General features: G+C 50.1%; 7 non-coding genes across 7 annotated transcripts; all 7 read right to left on the bottom strand.

The window, feature by feature from the left end:
- Nucleotides 1-763: 763 nt before the first annotated feature.
- On the bottom strand, nucleotides 764-835 carry trnaq-cug (transfer RNA glutamine (anticodon CUG)). Its single transcript has one exon. It is a non-coding gene; the product is annotated as a tRNA-Gln (tRNA).
- A 4,093-nt stretch (nucleotides 836-4,928) lies between these two features.
- Nucleotides 4,929-5,000, bottom strand: trnaq-cug (transfer RNA glutamine (anticodon CUG)). The gene has a single exon. It is a non-coding gene; the product is annotated as a tRNA-Gln (tRNA).
- A 241-nt stretch (nucleotides 5,001-5,241) lies between these two features.
- trnaq-uug (transfer RNA glutamine (anticodon UUG)) lies at nucleotides 5,242-5,313 on the bottom strand. The gene has a single exon. It is a non-coding gene; the product is annotated as a tRNA-Gln (tRNA).
- A 90-nt stretch (nucleotides 5,314-5,403) lies between these two features.
- Nucleotides 5,404-5,476, bottom strand: trnaf-gaa (transfer RNA phenylalanine (anticodon GAA)). Its single transcript has one exon. It is a non-coding gene; the product is annotated as a tRNA-Phe (tRNA).
- Nucleotides 5,477-5,732: 256 nt separating this feature from the next.
- trnap-agg (transfer RNA proline (anticodon AGG)) lies at nucleotides 5,733-5,804 on the bottom strand. Its single transcript has one exon. It is a non-coding gene; the product is annotated as a tRNA-Pro (tRNA).
- Nucleotides 5,805-8,602: 2,798 nt separating this feature from the next.
- Nucleotides 8,603-8,674, bottom strand: trnaq-cug (transfer RNA glutamine (anticodon CUG)). The gene has a single exon. It is a non-coding gene; the product is annotated as a tRNA-Gln (tRNA).
- Nucleotides 8,675-9,150: 476 nt separating this feature from the next.
- trnap-agg (transfer RNA proline (anticodon AGG)) lies at nucleotides 9,151-9,222 on the bottom strand. The gene has a single exon. It is a non-coding gene; the product is annotated as a tRNA-Pro (tRNA).
- Between the last annotated feature and the right edge of the window lie 15,219 nt (nucleotides 9,223-24,441).

Below are 24,441 nucleotides of genomic sequence, written 5' to 3' on the forward strand. Positions count from 1 at the left end.
GCGAGTCTGCTTTTAGCTACTATGCCAGCCGCAGCTGGAACCAGCTTCCAGAAGAGATCAGATGTGCTCCTACAGTAGTCACATTCAAATCCAGACTCAAAACACATCTGTTTAACTGTGCATTTACTGAATGAGCACTGTGCCACTGTTCGTCCGACTGTTTGCACTGTATTTTATTTTATGTTTTAATTATTCTGATTTCATTTGATTATTTCTGTATTTTATCTTTTATTCCAAACTGTTTTAATTATTCTGATTTCTTTTGATTATTTTAATTTCTTCTATGTAAAGCACTTTGAATTACCATTGTGTATGAAATGTGCTATATAAATAAACTTGCCTTGCCTAATAATAGCGGTCGCCGATTGGTCAAAAGTAAGCCACAGGAGCAGAGCCAGGAGAGAAACGCGATTGGTCAAAAGTAAGCCACAGGAGAGAAAGGCGATTGGTCAAAAGTAAGCCACAATAGAGAAACACGATTGGTCAAAAGTAAGCCACAGGAGAGAACGCGATTGGTCAAAAGTAAGCCACAGCAGAGAAACACGATTGGCTCACGTGGGCTTACTTTGGGCTTACTTTGGCTCAATCGGTAGGAAGCAGTAGGCGCAAGGGAGAGGTACTGGGATCGATGCCTGCATTCTCCAGTGCTGTCCATCCTTTTTACGCCCCCCTTCAAGGGGCACTACCTAGATGAGCTCTTGCGGCTCAGTGCTGCCGAAAAAGTTTTTTCAAACGAGGTACTGCACACATTCCTGGCAAAAGCAGGTCCCACCGAGATTTGAACTCGGATCGCTGCATTCAGAGCCCAGAGTGCTAACCATTACACCATGGAACCTTGGCGTGTGGCAACTTTTCCCATGAGTACCAGGATTTAAGTCATCGAGTCCAGAAGCACGATAGCAAGGATTTAAGTCATTGAGTCCAGAAGCACGATAGCAAGGAGCAAATGAAGCCTTTGCTTTTTAAGCCCATGTTTCCCCAATTCCGACTCGGTTTGAGAGTGCCAATTTCACCGCCACGTCAGCAGTTGCGCATCACCTCTGTTATTTCCCTCCCTTCCGCAAAGAACCTAAAAAGGTTCCACCGAGATTTGAACTCGGATCGCTGGATTCAAAGCGCAATTTTTTGATTAAATCTACAATTAAAAGGTAGCCAGTGCAAAGTTGCCAGCAGAGAGGAAATGCGTCCTGTTTTTTGTGGTCATTGGAAATCATGCTGCAGCACCTGCACACGTGTTAGGGATCGCGCCTCGTCTTTGTCTTTGAGAGCGATGGACACCTCCTCTCTATCATCGAGGGGAGTTAGCTCAAATGGTAGAGCGCTCGCTTAGCATGTGAGAGGTAGCGGGATCGATGCCTGCATTCTCCAGTGCTGTCCATCCTTTTTATGCCCCCCTTCAAGAGGCACTACCTAGATGAGCTCTTGCGGCTCAGTGCTGCCGAAAAAGTTTTTTCGAACGAGGTACTGCACACATTCCTGGCAAAAGCAGGTCCCACCGAGATTTGAACTCGGATCGCTGGATTCAGAGCCAAGAGTGCAAACCATTACACCATGGAACCTTGGCGTGTGTCAACTTTTCCCATGAGCAGCAGAGATTTAAGTCATTGAGTCCAAAAGCACGATAGCAAGGAGCAAATGAAGCCTTTGCTTTTTAAGCCCATGTTTCCCCAATTCCAACTCTGTTTGAGATTGCCAATTTCACTGCAACGTCAGCAGTTGCGCATCACCTCTGCTTTTTCCCATCCTTACGCAAAGAACCTAAAAAGGTTCTACCGAGATTGGAACTTGGATCGCTGGATTCAAAGCCCAAAGTGCTAACCATTACACTATGGAACCAACACTTCCTGATAGCTGGCTGTCTGAGAGGCAGATAGCGATGAGGCTAGGTGGAATCAGGTAGACTAAACGAGGCGGACGTGGTTCCTCTGCCGAAACCCGGGATATAAATATCCTGGTTGCCCTAATCAGGCTGAAGAGATTAAAAGCAAAGCCTAATAATGGGCTCGTCCGGGATTTGAACCCGGGACCTCTCGCACCCTAAGCGAGAATCATACCCCTATACCAATGAGCCGAAACATACATCCTCCCTGCTGCTGCCGAGCCATTTCAGCTTGCATGGCTTAAAGCGCAATTTTTTGATTAAATCTACAATTAAAAGGTAGCCAGTGCAAAGTTTCCAACACAGAGGAAATGCGGCCTCTTTTTTTGTGGTCATTGGAAATCACGCTGCAGCACCTGCACACGAATAATGAGAAGCTTACTTACAGGAGCCTGGTCTGCAACACTGGACCCAGTTGATGTTGCAGGAGCAGAGGCAGCACTTGGCTGGACAGAAGGCTGTGGAGGAAACTGCAGAGGAGGCAGAGCAGGGCGCAGAGGAGGAGACTGCAGAGGAGGCTGGGCAGGGCGCAGAGGAGGAGACTGCAGAGGAGGCTGGGCAGGGCGCAGAGGAGGAGACTGCAGAGGAGGCTGGGCAGGGCGCAGAGGAGGAGACTGCAGAGGAGGCTGGGCAGGGCGCTGCAGTCCTGTGGGTGGCTGTAGTGAGGATGGTCCTGGTGCAAAAGGACAGGGGTTGAAAGCCTTGCTGGAAAGATGGGAGATGCTCTTTCCAGTGGACAGGAAGCTCTGCAGGCGACTGGGACACCTGGCCAGGGGTCCACAATGCTGGAGGAGCAGGATAAGGGGCAGGAGCAGGGGCAGTAGCACGAGCCGGGGCAGGAGCAGGGCCTCTCGAGCCTGCAGTGGCTGGAGAAAAAATAAAAAACTTACCCACTTACAGGGTATGGCTGGAGACAAAATCTTTTGTGCCAGCTGTGAAGCAAATAATTGCTTCCCCCGCGCCAACAGGGCCTTCACATTGGTCGCCAGCAGTGGGCTGTTCTTAGTGGCAGTAGGTGGAGGAGGAACAGACACAGTGGCAGTGGGCACAGCAGCAGTGAGGACAGATGCAGTGGGCACAGTGGCGGTGGGCACGTGGGCTGGAGCCTGCCTCTTCAGCACGTATGCTTTGAAAAGGGCCATATTGGTGTTAGGCCCGGCCTTTGCCTTCTTCAGGTAGGTGATGAGAGCCTGGGCCTCCTTGCTTGGGTCCTCATACACCTCCATTATTGACCTACCCTTAAAATCCCCAAACTCCACCATCAGACACCAAGAGTCTCCTGTCCTCTGGGCCTCCTGCAGCATGGCCTGTTTTTTTCTAATACACCTCTACAGCCTCGCCTACCTCCCTGATCTGCGAGGTGTATCTGAGGAACAGGTGTTTGTTGTCCGACAGCGGGTTGTCCCTCTCCTCCTCCCCCAAAATGCTGCTGACCAGATAGCAGGCATACCACAGTGAGTTCTTCAGCAGCCACAGGAACCTCTGACCCTGGTGTTTCCCAAACTGGATCTTGCAGTGAGCCAGAACCAGGAACTGGTCTCCAGGATTCCCTCCATTCTGCCTCACAAAGGCAGTGGCCTCAGCCAGGACCTCCTCTTTACACCTGGCCCTCCCTGCCAACACGATCTTCCTCCTATTGGCCTCCTCAGTTGGCCCCATAAGGAGTCGACCCTCAGAGGTTCTTCGTAAAACCGGGTATGCATACATAATCTGAAAGGACACAGGCATAAACAGAACGTTACATAGCTGTCATATTCCAACTGAAAGTATTTTACTACAGCATTTTTTTTATGTAATTAATTATTATAATATTATAATAATTAATGATTATTATTATTATGAGCATAAGCATTATTGTTTTTTATACAACTGTGAATCACTTTGAATTGCCTTGTGTACAAATTGTAAATAGTGTGATGAACTAATTAATAAGAAAATAAATAACACTTCTTGGTACAATCTTGCTGGTATCATGCCATGCTTAAATTGTTTTGTTTTGTTTAGCTTTTGTGGCAGAGATTACTAAGAAACACCAAATATAACATAAAGGCGTTTATGACAATTCATAATACTATGATCATCAAACAGATCTAAAACTTAAAATGGTATATCAAATCGTTTTGGTATATCTTTTATAACATAGTTGAGAATCATTTGTTGAAACAAAAAAACACTTGTTTTTGCCTATTCATGTCTTTTTAAATATGTATAACATAGTATTTAAAAAGATGACATAAATATGTATACTGGTGTATAACATAGTATAGTATAACATATATGAATTAAACTTTTTTTTTAAAAGGTTTTAGTAAAAATCTTCTTGTGCTCAAAATAATGTAATGAATGACACAAAAAATACTAAATTAACAACAACAAAAAAATGGTTTAAGGAGGATATAGCTTAATTAGCGGTCGGCTAATTATCTTGACAGTAGTGACATGTTTTTTACTGTATATCATGGTAAAGTTGCAGGTTCACATGTACAGAAGAAAACGTGTGCTATTACACGCTAGCTGGCTTTATTGCCATGTTTAATTGTCTAAAAACAAACACTGTTTATGAATAAATAATGATCGATTATAGAGTCGTGAAGAATAGACTTACCTGTTGCAAAGATTGCAAAGATGACGATAATAACAGTGGTCGCCGATTGGTCAAAAGTAAGCCACAGGAGCAGAGCCAGGAGAGAAACGCGATTGGTCAAAAGTAAGCCACAGGAGAGAAAGGCGATTGGTCAAAAGTAAGCCACAGGAGAGAAACACGATTGGTCAAAAGTAAGCCACAGGAGAGAACGCGATTGGTCAAAAGTAAGCCACAGCAGAGAAACACAATTGGCTCACGTGGGCTTACTTTGGGCTTACTTTGGCTCAATCGGTAGGAAACAGTAGGCGCAAGCGAGAGGTAGTGGGATCGATGCCTGCATTCTCCAGTGCTGTCCATCCTTTTTACGCCCCACTTCAAGGGGCACTACCTAGATGAGCTCTTGCGGCTCAGTGCTGCCGAAAAAGTTTTTTCGAACGAGGTACTGCACACATTCCTGGCAAAAGCAGGTCCCACCGAGATTTGAACTCGGATTGCTGGATTCAGAGCCCAGAGTGCTAACCATTACACCATGGAACCTTGGCGTGTGTCAACTTTTCCCATGAGCAGCAGAGATTTAAGTCATTGAGTCCAGAAGCACGATAGCAAGGATTTAAGTCATTGAGTCCAGAAGCACGATAGCAAGGAGCAAATGAAGCCTTTGCTTTTTAAGCCCATGTTTCCCCAATTCCGACTCAGTTTGAGAGTGCCAATTTCACCGCCACGTCAGCAGTTGCGCATCACTTCTGTTTCTTCCCTCCCTTCCGCAAAGAACCTAAAAAGGTTCCACCGAGATTTGAACTCGGATTTCTGGATTCAAAGCCCAGAGTGCTAATCATTACACCATGGAACCAACACACTCTGCTAGCTGGCTGTCTGAGAGGGAGATAGCGATGAGGCTAGGTGGAATCAGGTAGACTAAAAGAGGCGGACGTGGTTCCTCTGCCGAAACCCGGTATTGAACCAGGGACCTTTAGATCTTCAGTCTAACGCTCTCCCAACTGAGCTATTTCGGCCAGATACTTGTATGGTTTAGCCAGCAGGGATGTCTGGGAGACCGCCCGTCATTTTCGAGAAGAGCAGAGCGAAGGTCCCAGAGAGAAAATGAGTGGCCCGTACGGGGATGAAAACCCGCCACCTTGGCGTTATTAGCACCACGCTCTAAGCAACTGAGCTAACCGGCCTCTCTCTGGCACATTTTATCCCCAATTTCTCACAAATATCCTGGTTGCCCTAATCAGGCTGAAGAGATTAAAAGCAAAGCCTAATAATGGGCTCGTCTGGGATTTGAACCCGGGACCTCTCGCACCCTAAGCGAGAATCATACCCCTAGACCAACGAGCCGAAACATACATCCTCCCTGCTGCTGCCGGGCCGCAAACATTTCAGCTTCCATGGCTTAAAGCGCAATTTTTTGATTAAATCTACTATTAAAAGGTAGCCAGTGCAAAGTTTCCAGCACAGAGGAAAAGCGGCCTCTTTTTTTGTGGTCATTGGAAATCACGCTGCAGGACCTGCACACGAATAATGAGAAGCTTACTTACAGGAGCCTGGTCTGCAACACTGGACCCAGTTGATGTTGCAGGAGCAGAGGCAGCACTTGGCTGGACAGAAGGCTGTGGAGGAAACTGCAGAGGAGGCTGAGCAGGGCGCAGAGGAGGAGACTGCAGAGGAGGCTGGGCAGGGCGCAGAGGAGGAGACTGCAGAGGAGGCTGGGCAGGGCGCAGAGGAGGAGACTGCAGAGGAGGCTGGGCAGGGCGCAGAGGAGGAGACTGCAGAGGAGGCTGGGCAGGGCGCTGCAGTCCTGTGGGTGGCTGTAGTGAGGATGGTCCTGGTGCAAAAGGACAGGGGTTGAAAGCCTTGCTGGAAAGATGGGAGATGCTCTTTCCAGTGGACAGGAAGCTCTGCAGGCGACTGGGACACCTGGCCAGGGGTCCACAATGCTGGAGGAGCAGGATACGGGGCAGGAGCAGGGGCAGTAGCACGAGCCGGGGCAGGAGCAGGGCCTCTCGAGCCTGCAGTGGCTGGAGAAAAAATAAAAAACTTACCCACTTACAGGGTATGGCTGGAGACAAAATCTTTTGTGCCAGCTGTGAAGCAAATAATTGCTTCCCCCGCGCCAACAGGGCCTTCACATTGGTCGCCAGCAGTGGGCTGTTCTTAGTGGCAGTAGGTGGAGGAGGAACAGACACAGTGGCAGTGGGCACAGCAGCAGTGAGGACAGATGCAGTGGGCACAGTGGCGGTGGGCACGTGGGCTGGAGCCTGCCTCTTCAGCACGTATGCTTTGAAAAGGGCCATATTGGTGTTAGGCCCGGCCTTTGCCTTCTTCAGGTAGGTGATGAGAGCCTGGGCCTCCTTGCTTGGGTCCTCATACACCTCCATTATTGACCTACCCTTAAAATCCCCAAACTCCACCATCAGACACCAAGAGTCTCCTGTCCTCTGGGCCTCCTGCAGCATGGCCTGTTTTTTTCTAATACACCTCTACAGCCTCGCCTACCTCCCTGATCTGCGAGGTGTATCTGAGGAACAGGTGTTTGTTGTCCGACAGCGGGTTGTCCCTCTCCTCCTCCCCCAAAATGCTGCTGACCAGATAGCAGGCATACCACAGTGAGTTCTTCAGCAGCCACAGGAACCTCTGACCCTGGTGTTTCCCAAACTGGATCTTGCAGTGAGCCAGAACCAGGAACTGGTCTCCAGGATTCCCTCCATTCTGCCTCACAAAGGCAGTGGCCTCAGCCAGGACCTCCTCTTTACACCTGGCCCTCCCTGCCAACACGATCTTCCTCCTATTGGCCTCCTCAGTTGGCCCCATAAGGAGTCGACCCTCAGAGGTTCTTCGTAAAACCGGGTATGCATACATAATCTGAAAGGACACAGGCATAAACAGAAAATTACATAGCTGTCATATTCCAACTGAAAGTATTTTACTACAGCATTTCTTTTTTATGTAATTAATTATTATAATATTATAATAATTAATGATTATTATTATTATGAGCATAAGCATTATTGTTTTTTATACAACTGTGAATCACTTTGAATTGCCTTGTGTACAAATTGTAAATAGTGTGATGAACTAATTAATAAGAAAATAAATAACACTTCTTGGTACAATCTTGCTGGTATCATGCCATGCTTAAATTGTTTTGTTTTGTTTAGCTTTTGTGGCAGAGATTACTAAGAAACACCAAATATAACATAAAGGCGTTTATGACAATTCATAATACTATGATCATCAAACAGATCTAAAACTTAAAATGGTATATCAAATCGTTTTGGTATATCTTTTATAACATAGTTGAGAATCATTTGTTGAAACAAAAAAACACTTGTTTTTGCCTATTCATGTCTTTTTAAATATGTATAACATAGTATTTAAAAAGATGACATAAATATGTATACTGGTGTATAACATAGTATAGTATAACATATATGAATTAAACTTTTTTTTTAAAAGGTTTTAGTAAAAATCTTCTTGTGCTCAAAATAATGTAATGAATGACACAAAAAATACTAAATTAACAACAACAAAAAAATGGTTTAAGGAGGATATAGCTTAATTAGCGGTCGGCTAATTATCTTGACAGTAGTGACATGTTTTTTACTGTATATCATGGTAAAGTTGCAGGTTCACATGTACAGAAGAAAACGTGTGCTATTACACGCTAGCTGGCTTTATTGCCATGTTTAATTGTCTAAAAACAAACACTGTTTATGAATAAATAATGATCGATTATAGAGTCGTGAAGAATAGACTTACCTGTTGCAAAGATTGCAAAGATGACGATAATAACAGTGGTCGCCGATTGGTCAAAAGTAAGCCACAGGAGCAGAGCCAGGAGAGAAACACGATTGGTCAAAAGTAAGCCACAGGAGAGAACGCGATTGGTCAAAAGTAAGCCACAGCAGAGAAACACAATTGGCTCACGTGGGCTTACTTTGGGCTTACTTTGGCTCAATCGGTAGGAAGCAGTAGGCGCAAGCGAGAGGTAGTGGGATCGATGCCTGCATTCTCCAGTGCTGTCCATCCTTTTTACGCCCCACTTCAAGGGGCACTACCTAGATGAGCTCTTGCGGCTCAGTGCTGCCGAAAAAGTTTTTTTCGAACGAGGTACTGCACACATTCCTGGTAAAAGCAGGTCCCACCGAGATTTGAACTCGGATTGCTGGATTCAGAGCCCAGAGTGCTAACCATTACACCATGGAACCTTGGCGTGTGTCAACTTTTCCCATGAGCAGCAGAGATTTAAGTCATTGAGTCCAGAAGCACGATAGCAAGGATTTAAGTCATTGAGTCCAGAAGCACGATAGCAAGGAGCAAATGAAGCCTTTGCTTTTTAAGCCCATGTTTCCCCAATTCCGACTCTGTTTGAGAGTGCCAATTTCACTTTCACGTCAGCAGTTGCGCATCACCTCTGTTTTTTCCCACCCTTCTGCAAATAACCTGAAATGGTTCTACCGAGATTGGAACTTGGATCGCTGGATTCAAAGCCCAAAGTGCTAACCATTACACCATGGAACCAACACTTCCTGATAGCTGGCTGTCTGAGAGGCAGATAGCGATGAGGCTAGGTGGAATCAGGTAGACTAAAAGAGGCGGACGTGGTTCCTCTGCCGAAACCCGGGATATAAATATCCTGGTTGCCCTAATCAGGCTGAAGAGATTAAAAGCAAAGCCTAATAATGGGCTCGTCTGGGATTTGAACCCGGGACCTCTCGCACCCTAAGCGAGAATCATACCCCTAGACCAACGAGCCGAAACATACATCCTCCCTGCTGCTGCCGGGCCGCAAACATTTCAGCTTCCATGGCTTAAAGCGCAATTTTTTGATTAAATCTACTATTAAAAGGTAGCCAGTGCAAAGTTTCCAGCACAGAGGAAAAGCGGCCTCTTTTTTTGTGGTCATTGGAAATCACGCTGCAGGACCTGCACACGAATAATGAGAAGCTTACTTACAGGAGCCTGGTCTGCAACACTGGACCCAGTTGATGTTGCAGGAGGAGAGGCAGCACTTGGCTGGACAGAAGGCTGTGGAGGAGACTGCAGAGGAGGCTGAGCAGGGCGCAGAGGAGGAGACTGCAGAGGGGCTGGGCAGGGCGCAGAGGAGGAGACTGCAGAGGAGGCTGGGCAGGCCGCAGAGGAGGAGACTGCAGAGGAGGCTGGGCAGGGCGCTGCAGTCCTGTGGGTGGCTGTAGTGAGGATGGTCCTGGTGCAGAGGGACAGGGGTTGAAGGCCTTGCTGGAAAGATTGGAGTTGCTCTTTCCAGTGGACAGGAAGCTCTGCAGGCGACTGGGACACCTGGCCAGGGGTCCACAATGCTGGAGGAGCAGGATAAGGGGCAGGAGCAAGGGCAGTAGCACGAGCCGGGGCAGGAGCAGGGCCTCTGGAGCCTGCAGTGGCTGGAGAAAAAAGAAAAAACTTACCGACTTACAGGGTTTGGCTGGAGACAAAATCTTTTGTGCCAGCTGTGAAGCAAATAAATGCTTCCCCCGCGCCAACAGGGCCTACACATTGGTCGCCAGCAGTGGCCTGTTCTTAGTGGCAGTAGGTGGAGGAGGAACAGATACAGTGGCAGTGGGCACAGCATCAGTGAGGACAGATGCAGTGGGCACAGTGGTGGTGGGCACGTGGGCTGGAGTAATGTATATAATAATGTAATGAATGACACAAAAAAATACTAAATTAACAACAACAAAAAAATGGTTTAAGGAGGATATAGCTTAATTAGCGGTCGGCTAATTATCTTGACAGTAGTGGCATGTTTTTTACTGTATATCATGGTAAAGTTGCAGGTTCACATGTACAGAATAAAACGTGTGCTATTACACGCTAGCTAGCTTTATTGGCATGTTTAATTGTCCAAAAACAAACACTGTTTATGAATGAATAATGATCGATTATACAGTCGTGAAGAATAGACTTACCTGTTGGAAAGATTGCAAAGATGACGATAATAATAGCGGTCGCCAATTGGTCAAAAGTAAGCCACAGGAGCAGAGCCAGGAGAGAAACGCGATTGGTCAAAAGTAAGCCACAGGAGAGAAAGGCGATTGGTCAAAAGTAAGCCACAGGAGAGAAAAACGATTGGTCAAAAGTAAGCCACAGGAGAGAACGCGATTGGTCAAAAGTAAGCCACAGCAGAGAAACACGATTGGCTCACGTGGGCTTACTTTGGGCTTACTTTGGCTCAATCGGTAGGAAGCAGTAGGCGCAAGCGAGAGGTAGTGGGATCGATGCCTGCATTCTCCAGTGCTGTCCATCCTTTTTACGCCCCCCTTCAAGGGGCACTACCTAGATGAGCTCTTGCGGCTCAGTGCTGCCGAAAATGTTTTTTCGAACGAGGTACTGCACACATTCCTGGCAAAAGCAGGTCCCACCGAGATTTGAACTCGGATCGCTGGATTCAGAGCCAAGAGTGCAAACCATTACACCATGGAACCTTGGCGTGTGTCAACTTTTCCCATGAGCAGGAGAGATTTAAGTCATTGAGTCCAAAAGCACGATAGCAAGGAGCAAATGAAGCCTTTGCTTTTTAAGCCCATGTTTCCCCAATTCCGACTCTGTTTGAGATTGCCAATTTCACTGCCACGTCAGCAGTTGCGCATCACCTCTGCTTTTTCCCACCCTTCCGCAAAGAACCTAAAAAGGTTCTACCGAGATTGGAACTTGGATCGCTGGATTCAAAGCCCAAAGTGCTAACCATTACACCATGGAACCAACACTTCCTGATAGCTGGCTGTCTGAGAGGCAGATAGCGATGAGGCTAGGTGGAATCAGGTAGACTAAAAGAGGCGGACGTGGACGTCATTGGAAATCACGCTGCAGCACCTGCACACGAATAATGAGAAGCTTAGATACAGGAGCCTGGTCTGCAACACTGGACCCAGTTGATGTTGCAGGAGCAGAGGCAGCACTTGGCTGGACAGAAGGCTGTGGAGGAGACTGCAGAGGAGGCTGAACAGGGCGCAGAGGAGGAGACTGCAGAGGAGGCTGGGCAGGGCGCAGAGGAGGAGACTGCAGAGGAGGCTGGGCAGGGCGCAGAGGAGGAGACTGCAGAGGAGGCTGGGCAGGGCGCAGAGGAGGAGACTGCAGAGGAGGCTGGGCAGGGCGCTGCAGTCCTGTGGGTGGCTGTAGTGAGGATGGTCCTGGTGCAGAGGGACAGGGGTTGAAGGCCTTGCTGGAAAGATGGAAGTTGCTCTTTCCAGTGGACAGGAAGCTCTGCAGGCGACTGGGACACCTGGCCAGGGGTCCACAATGCTGGAGGAGCAGGATAAGGGGCAGGAGCAGGGGCAGTAGCACGAGCCGGGGCAGGAGCAGGGCCTCTCGAGCCTGCAGTGGCTGGAGCGTAATAAAACACAACAAAATTATCTTATTGTTTTAGACTTTCACTGCATGACTTTCTCAGCTCTGCTGGACAGCTACTGCGATTACAAGGTTTACTGCAAAGCATGTATGATTAGTAGAGAGATGACAAGATGATGAAAAGATGGAAGGAAGCAGTGAAAATCATCCTGTTTTTCATCCAAGCACCATTAGAAGAAATACAAGAAGAAAAAAAGATGGGATCAGCCAAGTGTGAAGCGAAGCAGACCAAACACTACAACAGCCACTTATTCCAAGGGGAGTAAGGGAACCCAGGCTGTTCGTGGTATTTTGCCCATTCATTTAAGTTGCCATTGTCAGCACCGACACTTCGAGGTCCGCGTGCTCGAAATGGACGACACGAGCTGCTTATTCAGCGGTGCCGTGTCACTTTTCCAAAATCGCATATAAAGTGGCCGAGATTAGCATATATTACCATAGGCTCTCTGTGGACGCCTCTGGGGGTGCCATTGCACCGCGTGGGAGTCCACCAAGTGCTTTTGGGGTCCGCCAACTACCTACTCTTCACCATAGTCCTCCTCAGTACCACGAAGTGCCTATTTTGACCCCTAACCACCTATTTTCTTCTTCATTGCCACGAAGTGCCTATGGGGTCCCCTAACCACCTAAACTTCACCATAGTCTTCCTCAGTGCCACGAAGTGCCTATTTTGACCCCTAACCACCTATTTTCTTCTTCATTGCCACGAAGTGCCTATGGGGTCCCCTAACCACCTAAACTTCACCGTAGTCTTCCTCAGTACCACGAAGTGCCTATTTTGACCCCTAACCACCTATTTTCTTCTCCATTGCCACGAAGTGCCTATGAGGTCCCCTAACCACCTAAACTTCACCGTAGTCTTCCTCAGTACCACAAAGTGCCTATTTTGACCCCTAACCACCTGTTTTTTGTCTCAAGTCACTGTGTCTCTAACTCTGAGCCGAAAAGTCACAGGGCCTCGAAATTCGGCGTGAGGGTAGCCCAGCGGGCCCCGGGGCGAGATCCTTAGTTTCAAGGTTCTACGTGGTTCCCAAGTGTGCGTTTCGGCGGTTCGGCCTGATCCACACATGGTTCAGCTTTCTCCATCCCCCAGGGTCTTTCTGGGCCCCAGTGACAGCAGGCAGATCAAGTTTGGGGCCGCCAGGGCCCCCGGGGGCCGAACGGAAGAGCGTCCCACGTACAACTTATCCCATTGATTTTCATAGGTGTTCTGTGGACATTGGGCCACAAGTGGTTTTTTTGTGTGACTAGACGCTCCCCTCTCTGTGTGCCTTCCGGGGCCGAGTGACGCAGCTTTCCAAGAAGTTTCGGGCCCCTAGCACCTCCAGGGGCCGAACGAGGTTCAGTGACACGTGCAACTTATTCAATGCGATTTCACAGGTACTTGGTGGACGGTGGTCCGATCGGCCCGAAATTGACACGTACGTCCCGTCACGGGCCCCTGGGACGGGTTCTAGAGTTCCGCGTCCCTCTGACCTTTTTTCGCGCTAATTGGCCACCAATAGCCCCATGGAACAAGTTGCACGTGAGACGTCAAAAAAACAGGGGCCAAAAGGGGTCGAAAGGCACGGCGGTGGTCCGGGGGCCCCGGGTTCTAGATCACGGGTTTGGTGGTTCTAAATCGGTTCCGAGTATGTGTTTCAGCAAAACGGTTCGAAGGAAACGCCCGATCGGCCCGAAACTGACGTATGCGTCCCGTCACGGGCCCCTGGGACGGGTTCTAGAGTTCCGCGTCCAGAGCTGCTCGTTTGGCCATGTGGACCATGTGCTCGGTGAAGGGTGGACAGAAAGGTCCGATCGGCCCGAAACCGACGTATGCATCCCGTCACGGGGCCCTGGGACGGGTTCTAGAGTTCCGAGTCCCTCTGACCTTTTTTCGCACTAATTGGCCACCAACAGCCCCATGGAATAAGTTGCACGTGGGACGTCAAATAAACAGGGGCCAAAAGGGGTCGAAAGGTCGCAGCGGCCCCAAATTCGGCACGACGGTTGTCCGGGGGCCCCCGGTTCTAGATCACGGGTTTGGTGGTTCTAGATCGGTTCTAAGTATGTGTTTCAGCCAAAACGGTTTGAAGGAAACGCCCGATCGGCCCGAAACCGACACACGCGTCTCGTCTCGTCACGGGCCCCGGGGATGGGTTCTAGAGTTCCGCGTCCCTCTGACCTTTTTTGGCGCAAATTGGCCACCAACAGCCCAGTGGAATAAGTTGCACGTGGGACGTCAAAAAAACAGGGGCCAAAAGGGGTCGGAAGGTCGCTGCGACCCCAAACTCGACACGGCGGTGGTCCGGGGGCCCACGGTTCTAGATCCCGGGTCGCAGGGTTCTAGATCGGTTCCGAGTGTGTTTTCGGTTTGACCCTTCAAGAGGGAATGTCAGTCTATGAGCTCACTATGAGTGCAAGTGACCTTTGAAGAGAAACTTGAACAAGGGTTGAAAAAAAATTAGCCCTGAGTTCTAGAGACCCGTCCTCCTGATATGTCGTTCGGGGGCCCGAGGGGGCCCGGCACGCAGTGTTTGGGGCCCGTGGGACCTCCGGGGGCCGAACAGGGGCCACTGACACGTGCGACTTATCCCATTCATTTTCACAGGTGTTTGGTGGCCGTGTGACAGAAAGGTCCGATCGGCCCGAAACTGACGTATGCGTCCCGTCACGGGCCCCTGGGACGGGTTCTAGAGTTCCGCGTCCCTCTGACCATTTTTCACGCTAATTGGCCACCAACAGCCCCATGGAATAAGTTGCACGTGGGACGTCAAAAAAACAGGGGCCAAAAGGGGTCGAAAGGTCGCAGCGGCCCCAAATTCGGCACGGCGGGGGCCCCCTAGATCGCGGATTTGGTGGTTCTAGATCGGTTCTAAGTATGTGTTTCAGCCAAACGGTTCGAAGGAAACGCCCGATCGGCCCGAAACCGACATATGCGTCCCTTCACGGGCCCCGGGGACGGGTTCTAGAGTTCCGTGCCCAAAACTGCCCGTTTGGCCGAAAAAAGCCCCCCTTGACCTGGAAGAGCCTGTGAAGTTTGAACTGAATAAGTTGCACGTGGGAGGGCGGAAATACAGGGGTCGAAAGGTCGCACCGCCTCCAAATTCGCCGCCCTGGTAGTCGGGGGGCCCCCGGTTCTAGATCCCGGATCGCAGGGTTCTAGATCGGTTCCGAGCGTATCATTTTTTAGTGCAAAAATCTCCTCACTTTGGTTCTACTGAGCATATGTCTTTATGTGTGTGCAAGAGGGCTGCCATTAATTGGACCATGTGCTCGGTGAAGGGTGGACAGAAAGGTCCGATCGGCCCGAAACTGACGTATGCGTCCCGTCACGGGGCCCTGGGACGGGTTCTAGAGTTCCGCGACCCTCTGACCTTTTTTCACGCTAATTGGCCACCAACAGCCCCATGGAATAAGTTGCACGTGGGACGTCAAAAAAACAGGGGCCAAAAGGGGTCGAAAGGTCGCAGCGGCCCCAAATTCGGCACGGCGGGGGTCCGGGGGCCCCCGGTTCTAGATCACGGATTTGGTGGTTCTAGGTCGGTTCTAAGTATGTGTTTCAGCCAAACGGTTTGAAGGAAACGCCCGATCGCCCCGAAACCGACACACGCGTCTCGTCACGGGCCCCGGGGACGGGTTCTAGAGTTCCGCGTCCCTCTGACTTTTTTTGGCGCTTATTGGCCACCAACAGCCCCATGGAATAAGTTGCACGTGGGACGTCAAATAAACAGTCGCCCTAAGGGGTCAAAAGGTCGTAGGACCTCGAGATTCGTCACGGACGACCGCCACGGGCCCCCGAATCGGGCCCCAGAGTATCGTGGCTCTAGATGCTCCCTGAGCCTAGTAGGCCCTCTAATCCTAACTGCTGAATTAACCCTAGCAGACACATGCTCCCATAGAGATCAATGGGAGACAGAGAGGTGCATAAAAAATAGCTAAAAATAAACTTGGCATGTCTCGACCTAGCCCGCTCGGTCTGTCGCAGAGGGCCACGCGACGCAACTTTATGCCGAGTTTGGGGCCCCTCGGACCCCCGGGGGCTGCGCGGGAGCCACTGACACGTGCAACTTATCCCATTCATTTTCATAGGCGTTTGGTGGACATCCGCACGTAACGGTCCCAATAGCTCCGAATGGCTCCAATTTGAAATCTGTGGCCCCTCAGGGTCCCCTCAGACGGTCCGCAAAGACTGGGGTCCGTAGTACCCCGTTAAGTGCGTTAGAGTCAAAAACAGCATCCCACCTGTAACCTATTTGACTGGTGCCCTAAATGCTGTCCGTGGACAGTCCATTTTTAGGCTAATTATGCATAATTAATAGCTTTAATGTACATCAGTGTGTTGTATTGTGGCCCCTGTGTGGTGTACAGTAGGTTTCACCTAATAAAACCACTGTAATTATGAAATATGACCTATTAATGCATTGACCACGGGCAGCCTATTTGGACCCCGTCAAATAAGTTGCAGGTGGGACTTCACCACATGTGATGAAATCGCCTAATCTTTACGGGGATTCACCCGCTGAAAATGTCTAAGTAAAAAACAGCATCCCACCTGTAGCTTATTCGACAGGGTCCAAATAGGCTGTTCATGGACAGTCCATTCGTGATCACATATGCGGTCAGCGGGACGAATAGGCTCTCAGTGGTCAGTGGGCAGGGCCACGGGCTGTCACTTAGATTGGCCGTGGACAAACAGGCCATTCAAATAAGTTGCAGGTGGGATGCTGTTTTATATTTTGATGTCATGACTGATAAAAATGAATAAAATTGATTAAATATCAATTTTACGTTCATCTCTGGGCCCCCCTGAGCGATTTGCAGCCTTCAGAACCCCGAAATTCCACTGTCCACGAACAGCCTAAATTTTTGAATGGGATAGATTGTACGTGGGACGTCCAGATCTCAGCCTCTGGACACAATTTGGAGCTGAAACCTGCGCTCCTGCACTCATCTGGACGTGCCCAGACAGTGCTGTGAATTTCAGGGAGTTTGGAGAAACTTGAAAATCCGACCCAAAAAATCTCAAAGATTTTGAGATTTTTTGGGTCGGATTTTCAAGTTTCTCCAATCTCTTTGAAATTCACACCATGGGCAGGGCATGTCCAGATGAGAACAGGAGTGCAGGTTTCATCTCCAAATTGTGTCCAGAGGCTGAGATCTGGACGTCCCACCTGCAACTTATCCCATTCAAAAATTTAGGCTGTTCGTGGACAGTGGAATTTCGGGGTTCTGAAGGCTGCAAATCGCTCAGTGGGGCCCATAGATTATCGTAAAATTGATATTTAATTATTTTTATGCATTTTTTAATCAATCATGACATTAAAATATAGAAAAGATCCCACCTGTAACTTATTCAACAGGGTCCAAATAGGCTGTTCGTGGATAGTCCATTTTTAGGCTAATTATGCATATTTAATAGTTTTAATGTACATCAGTGTGTTGTGTTGTGTCCCCAGTGTGGTTTACAGTAGGTTTGACCACATAAAACCACTGTAATTATGAATTATGACCTATTAATGCATTGACCACGGACAGCCTATTTGGACCCCGTCAAATAAGTTACAGGTGGGCCCTTACTTTGCCCACCTGTAACTTATTTGACAGGGTCCAAATAGGCTGTCTGTGGACAGTCCATTTTCAGTGGGCCCTTACTTTGCCCACCTGTAACTTATTTGACAGGGTCCAAATAGGCTGTTCGTGGACAGTCCATTCGTGGTCACATAGGCGGTCACATAGTGGGACGAATAGGCTGTCCGTGGTCAGTGGGCAGGGCCACGGGCTGTCACTTAGATTGGCCATGGACGAACAGGCCGTTCGTGGTCACTAGGCGGTCAGTGGGACGAATAGGCTGTCCATGGTCACTGGGCAGGGCCACGGGCTGTCACTTAGATTGGCCATGGACGAACAGGCCGTTCGTGGTCACTAGGCGGTCAGTGGGACGAATAGGCTGTCCATGGTCACTGGGCAGGGCCACGGGCTGTCACTTAGATTGGCCATGGACGAGCAGGCCGTTCGTGGTCACTAGGCGGTCAGTGGGACGAATAGGCTGTCCATGGTCACTGGGCAGGGCCACGGGCTGTCACTTAGATTGGCCATGGACGAACAGGCCGTTCGTGGTCACATAGGCGGTCAGTGGGACGAATAGGCTGTCCATGGTCAGTGGGCAGGGCCACGGGCTGTCACTTAGATTTGCCGTGGACCTAACAGGCCGTTCGTGGTCACATAGGCAGTCAGTGGGATGAATAGGCTGTTCGTGGTCACATAGGCGGTCAGTGGGATGAATAGGCTGTCCGTGGTCAGTGGGCAGGGCCACGGGCTGTCACTTAGATTGGCCGTGGACGAACAGGCCGTTCGTGGTCACATAGGCGGTCAGTGGGACGAACACACCGAAACCGACACACGCGTCTCGACACGGGCCCCGGGGACGGGTTCTAGAGTTCCGCGTCCCTCTGACTTTTTTTGGCGCTTATTGGCCACCAACAGCCCCATGGAATAAGTTGCACGTGGGACGTCAAATAAACAGTCGCCCTAAGGGGTCAAAAGGTCGTAGGACCTCGAGATTCGTCACGGACGACCGCCACGGGCCCCCGAATCGGGCCCCAGAGTATCGTGGCTCTAGATGCTCCCTGAGCCTAGTAGGCCCTCTAATCCTAACTGCTGAATTAACCCTAGCAGACACATGCTCCCATAGAGATCAATGGGAGACAGAGAGGTGCATAAAAAATAGCTAAAAATAAACTTGGCATGTCTCGACCTAGCCCGCTCGGTCTGTCGCAGAGGGCCACGCGACGCAACTTTATGCCGAGTTTGGGGCCCCTCGGACCCCCGGGGGCTGCGCGGGAGCCACTGACACGTGCAACTTATCCCATTCATTTTCATAGGCGTTTGGTGGACATCCGCACGTAACGGTCCCAATAGCTCCGAATGGCTCCAATTTGAAATCTGTGGCCCCTCAGGGTCCCCTCAGACGGTCCGCAAAGACTGGGGTCCGTAGTACCCCGTTAAGTGCGTTAGAGTCAAAAACAGCATCCCACCTGTAACCTATTTGACTGGTGCCCTAAATGCTGTCCGTGGACAGTCCATTTTTAGGCTAATTATGCATAATTAATAGCTTTAATGTACATCAGTGTGTTGTATTGTGGCCCCTGTGTGGTGTACAGTAGGTTTCACCTAATAAAACCACTGTAATTATGAAATATGACCTATTAATGCATTGACCACGGGCAGCCTATTTGGACCCCGTCAAATAAGTTGCAGGTGGGACTTCACCACATGTGATGAAATCGCCTAATCTTTACGGGGATTCACCCGCTGAAAATGTCTAAGTAAAAAACAGCATCCCACCTGTAGCTTATTCGACAGGGTCCAAATAGGCTGTTCATGGACAGTCCATTCGTGATCACATATGCGGTCAGCGGGACGAATAGGCTCTCAGTGGTCAGTGGGCAGGGCCACGGGCTGTCACTTAGATTGGCCGTGGACAAACAGGCCATTCAAATAAGTTGCAGGTGGGATGCTGTTTTATATTTTGATGTCATGACTGATAAAAATGAATAAAATTGATTAAATATCAATTTTACGTTCATCTCTGGGCCCCCCTGAGCGATTTGCAGCCTTCAGAACCCCGAAATTCCACTGTCCACGAACAGCCTAAATTTTTGAATGGGATAGATTGTACGTGGGACGTCCAGATCTCAGCCTCTGGACACAATTTGGAGCTGAAACCTGCGCTCCTGCACTCATCTGGACGTGCCCAGACAGTGCTGTGAATTTCAGGGAGTTTGGAGAAACTTGAAAATCCGACCCAAAAAATCTCAAAGATTTTGAGATTTTTTGGGTCGGATTTTCAAGTTTCTCCAATCTCTTTGAAATTCACACCATGGGCAGGGCATGTCCAGATGAGAACAGGAGTGCAGGTTTCATCTCCAAATTGTGTCCAGAGGCTGAGATCTGGACGTCCCACCTGCAACTTATCCCATTCAAAAATTTAGGCTGTTCGTGGACAGTGGAATTTCGGGGTTCTGAAGGCTGCAAATCGCTCAGTGGGGCCCATAGATTATCGTAAAATTGATATTTAATTATTTTTATGCATTTTTTAATCAATCATGACATTAAAATATAGAAAAGATCCCACCTGTAACTTATTCAACAGGGTCCAAATAGGCTGTTCGTGGATAGTCCATTTTTAGGCTAATTATGCATATTTAATAGTTTTAATGTACATCAGTGTGTTGTGTTGTGTCCCCAGTGTGGTTTACAGTAGGTTTGACCACATAAAACCACTGTAATTATGAATTATGACCTATTAATGCATTGACCACGGACAGCCTATTTGGACCCCGTCAAATAAGTTACAGGTGGGCCCTTACTTTGCCCACCTGTAACTTATTTGACAGGGTCCAAATAGGCTGTCTGTGGACAGTCCATTTTCAGTGGGCCCTTACTTTGCCCACCTGTAACTTATTTGACAGGGTCCAAATAGGCTGTTCGTGGACAGTCCATTCGTGGTCACATAGGCGGTCACATAGTGGGACGAATAGGCTGTCCGTGGTCAGTGGGCAGGGCCACGGGCTGTCACTTAGATTGGCCATGGACGAACAGGCCGTTCGTGGTCACTAGGCGGTCAGTGGGACGAATAGGCTGTCCATGGTCACTGGGCAGGGCCACGGGCTGTCACTTAGATTGGCCATGGACGAACAGGCCGTTCGTGGTCACTAGGCGGTCAGTGGGACGAATAGGCTGTCCATGGTCACTGGGCAGGGCCACGGGCTGTCACTTAGATTGGCCATGGACGAGCAGGCCGTTCGTGGTCACTAGGCGGTCAGTGGGACGAATAGGCTGTCCATGGTCACTGGGCAGGGCCACGGGCTGTCACTTAGATTGGCCATGGACGAACAGGCCGTTCGTGGTCACATAGGCGGTCAGTGGGACGAATAGGCTGTCCATGGTCAGTGGGCAGGGCCACGGGCTGTCACTTAGATTTGCCGTGGACCTAACAGGCCGTTCGTGGTCACATAGGCAGTCAGTGGGATGAATAGGCTGTTCGTGGTCACATAGGCGGTCAGTGGGATGAATAGGCTGTCCGTGGTCAGTGGGCAGGGCCACGGGCTGTCACTTAGATTGGCCGTGGACGAACAGGCCGTTCGTGGTCACATAGGCGGTCAGTGGGACGAACAGGCTGTCCATGGTCACTGGGCAGGGCCACGGGCTGTCACTTAGATTGGCCGTGGACCTAACAGGCCGTTCGTCGTCACATAGGCAGTCAGTGGGACGAACAGGCCGTTCGTGGTCACATAGGCGGTCAGTGGGACGAATAGGCTGTCCATGGTCAGTGGGCAGGGCCACGGGCTGTCACTTAGATTGGCCGTGGACGAACAGGCCGTTCGTGGTCACACAGGCTGTCAGTGGGATGAATAGGCTGTTCTTGGTCACATATGCGGTCAGTGGGATGAATAGGCTGTTCGTGGTCACATAGGTGGTCAGTGGGATGAATAGGCTGTTCGTGGTCACATAGGCGGTCAGTGGGATGAATAGGCTGTACGTGGTCAGTGGGCAGGGCCACGGGCTGTCATTTAGATTGGCCGTGGACGAACAGGCCGTTCGTGGTCAAATAGGCGGTCAGTGGGACGAATAGGCTGTCCATGGTCAGTGGGCAGGGCCACATGCTGTCACTTAGATTGGCCGTGGACCTAACAGGCCCTTCGTGGTCACATAGGCAGTCAGTGGGATGAATAGGCTATTCGTGGTCACATAGGCGGTCAGTGGGATGAATAGGCTGTCCATGGTCACTGGGCAGGGCCACGGGCTGTCACTTAGATTGGCCGTGGACCTAACAGGCCGTTCGTTGTCACATAGGCAGTCAGTGGGACGAACAGGCTGTTCGTGGTCACATATGCGGTCAGTGGGATGAATAGGCTGTTCGTGGTCACTTAGGTGGTCAGTGGGATGAATAGGCTGTTCGTGGTCACATAGGCGGTCAGTGGGATGAATAGGCTGTACGTGGTCAGTGGGCAGGGCCACGGGCTGTCATTTAGATTGGCCGTGGACGAACAGGCCGTTCGTGGTCACATAGGCTGTCAGTGGGACGAATAGGCTGTCCTTGGTCACTGAGCAGGGCCACGGGCTGTCATTTAGATTGGCCGTGGACGAACAGGCCGTTCGTGGTCACACAGGCGGTCAGTGGGACGAATAGGCTGTCCGTGGTCACACAGGCGGTCAGGGGGACGAATAGGCCGTTCGTGGTCACATAGGTGGTCAGTGGGATGAATAGGCTGTTCGTGGTCACACAGGCGGTCAGGGGGACGAATAGGCCGTTCGTGGTCACATAGGTGGTCGGTGGGATGAATAGGCTGTTCGTGGTCACACAGGCGGTCAGGGGGACGAATAGGCCGTTCGTGGTCACATAGGTGGTCGGTGGGATGAATAGGCCGTTCGTGGTCACACAGGCGGTCAGGGGGACGAATAGGCCGTTCGTGGTCACATAGGTGGTCGGTGGGATGAATAGGCCGTTCGTGGTCACATAGGTGGTTAGGGGGACGAATAGGCTGTTCGTGTCAGTGGGCGGGGCCCCGGGCCGTCACTTTGGTTGGCCGTGGGCGAAAAGGCCGTTCGTGGTCACACAGGCGGTAAGGGGGACGAATAGGCTGTTCGTGTCAGTGGGCGTGGTCAGGGGGCGGTCCCAGGCTGTTCGCAGGTCACAGGTGGGACGAACGGGCGCTTCGTGGTCGGTGGGTGTGGTCAGGGAATTGCGCGAAAAGGCGGTCAGGGGGATGCGCGTGCGCTCCGTGGACGCCCGCCCGCAACCTGTTCGCCGCGCGTCGGATCGACTGCGGGTGGTCGGCGAGTCGCCCCCTTGTGGCCGATGCCCGGATTGCGAGCGAGGGGGCCGGATTTCGTCGTCCTCCCGCGGGGCCCCCGAGGCCCCCGGGCCCGAGGCGACGCCTCTGGCCCGCCCCGTCGGGCCCCCCCTGCGGCCTGGCGCCGTCGGCCGGGCCCCGAAAAATCATCTAGGGGGCGTCGCGCGGGGGTCAACTAACCTCCTACCACGAACTACCTTTTAAGCTGTCCGCGGACCCCTTCCCTAACGTGGTGGCCTAAAGAGAGTGGGGGAAGTTTGAGATGACAAGAATGAGCTTTAGTCAATGATTACGATAAAAAATGAAATAAAACCTTTTACATACACCTTTAAATTATCTTTTTTCCTTTGAGGATGTTCACTCAAAGAGTGAATGTAGATTGACACCTGAGAAGTGCCATTCCTCTGTGTTGTGAAATAAAATAATATGTCATTTAAAAAATACTGTTTTGTTTTATTTGTAATTGTTTGTAAAATATTGTTTAAGATTTACATACCTTGAGGAAGTTGTTCCTCAGCTTGCGAGGCTACAGTTGCCATCTCCAGGTCATCTTCCTCCTCAAAAAAATCCGTAGCAGCAGAGTCTGTAAAATAACATAAAACACTAAGCACATGTCACCAACACACTTGTATGCGTTAAGTGATACTCACCACATGTAAAGAGCTGTCTCCGGGCTGCGGACTCAGACGCAGGTGGTACACGTGGTCCTGCAGCTGTTGAACACGTATTTTCGTTAGACATATATACTGCATAATATATACTGTAATGATTTTAAAGCTTGCAAATCACTTACAGGGTTTGGCTGGAGACAAAATCTTTTGTGCCAGCTGTGAAGCAGATAAATGCTTCCCCCACGCCAACAGGGCCTTCACATTGGTCGCCAGCAGTGGCCTGTTCTTAGTGGCAGTAGGTGGAGGAGGAACAGACACAGTGGCAGTGGGCACAGCAGCAGTGAGGACAGATGCAGTGGGCACAGTGGTGGTGGGCACGTGGGCTGGAGCCTGCCTCTTCAGCACGTATGCTTTGAAAAGGGCCATATTGGTGTTAGGCCCGGCCTTTGCCTTCTTCAGGTAGGTGATGAGAGCCTGGGCCTCCTTGCTTGGGTCCTCATACACCTCCTTCATTGACCTACCCTTAAAATCCCCAAACTCCACCATCAGACATCCAGAGTCTCCTGTCCTCTGGGCCTCCTGCAGCATGGCCTGTTTTATATGACACACCTCCACAGCCTCGCCTACCTCCCTGATCTGCGAGGTGTATCTGAGGAACAGGTGTTTGTTGTCAGACAGCGGGTTGTCCCTCTCCTCCTCCCCCAAAATGCTGCTGACCAGATAGCAGGCATACCCCAGTGAGTTCTCCAGCAGCCACAGGAACCTCTGACCCTGGTGTTTCCCAAACTGGATCTTGCAGTGAGCCAGAACCAGGAACTGGTCTCCAGGATTCCCTCCATTCTGCCTCACAAAGGCAGTGGCCTCAGCCAGGACCTCCTCCTTACACCTGGCCCTCCCTGCCAACACGATCTTCCTCCTATTGGCCTCCTCAGTTGGCCCCATAAGGAGTCGACCCTCAGAGGTTCTTCGTAAAACCGGGTACGCATACATAATCTGAAAGGACACAGGCATAAACAGAACGTTACATAGCTGTCATATTCCAACTGAAAGTATTTTACTACAGCATTTATTTTTTATGTAATTAATTATTATAATATTATAATAATTAATGATTATTATTATTATGAGCATAAGCATTATTGTTTTTATACAACTGTGAATCAC

This window comes from Siphateles boraxobius, unplaced genomic scaffold (assembly GCF_051911475.1).
Source record: "Siphateles boraxobius isolate OS27281-9 unplaced genomic scaffold, OSU_SipBor_1 269, whole genome shotgun sequence".
NCBI lineage: Eukaryota > Metazoa > Chordata > Actinopteri > Cypriniformes > Leuciscidae > Siphateles > Siphateles boraxobius.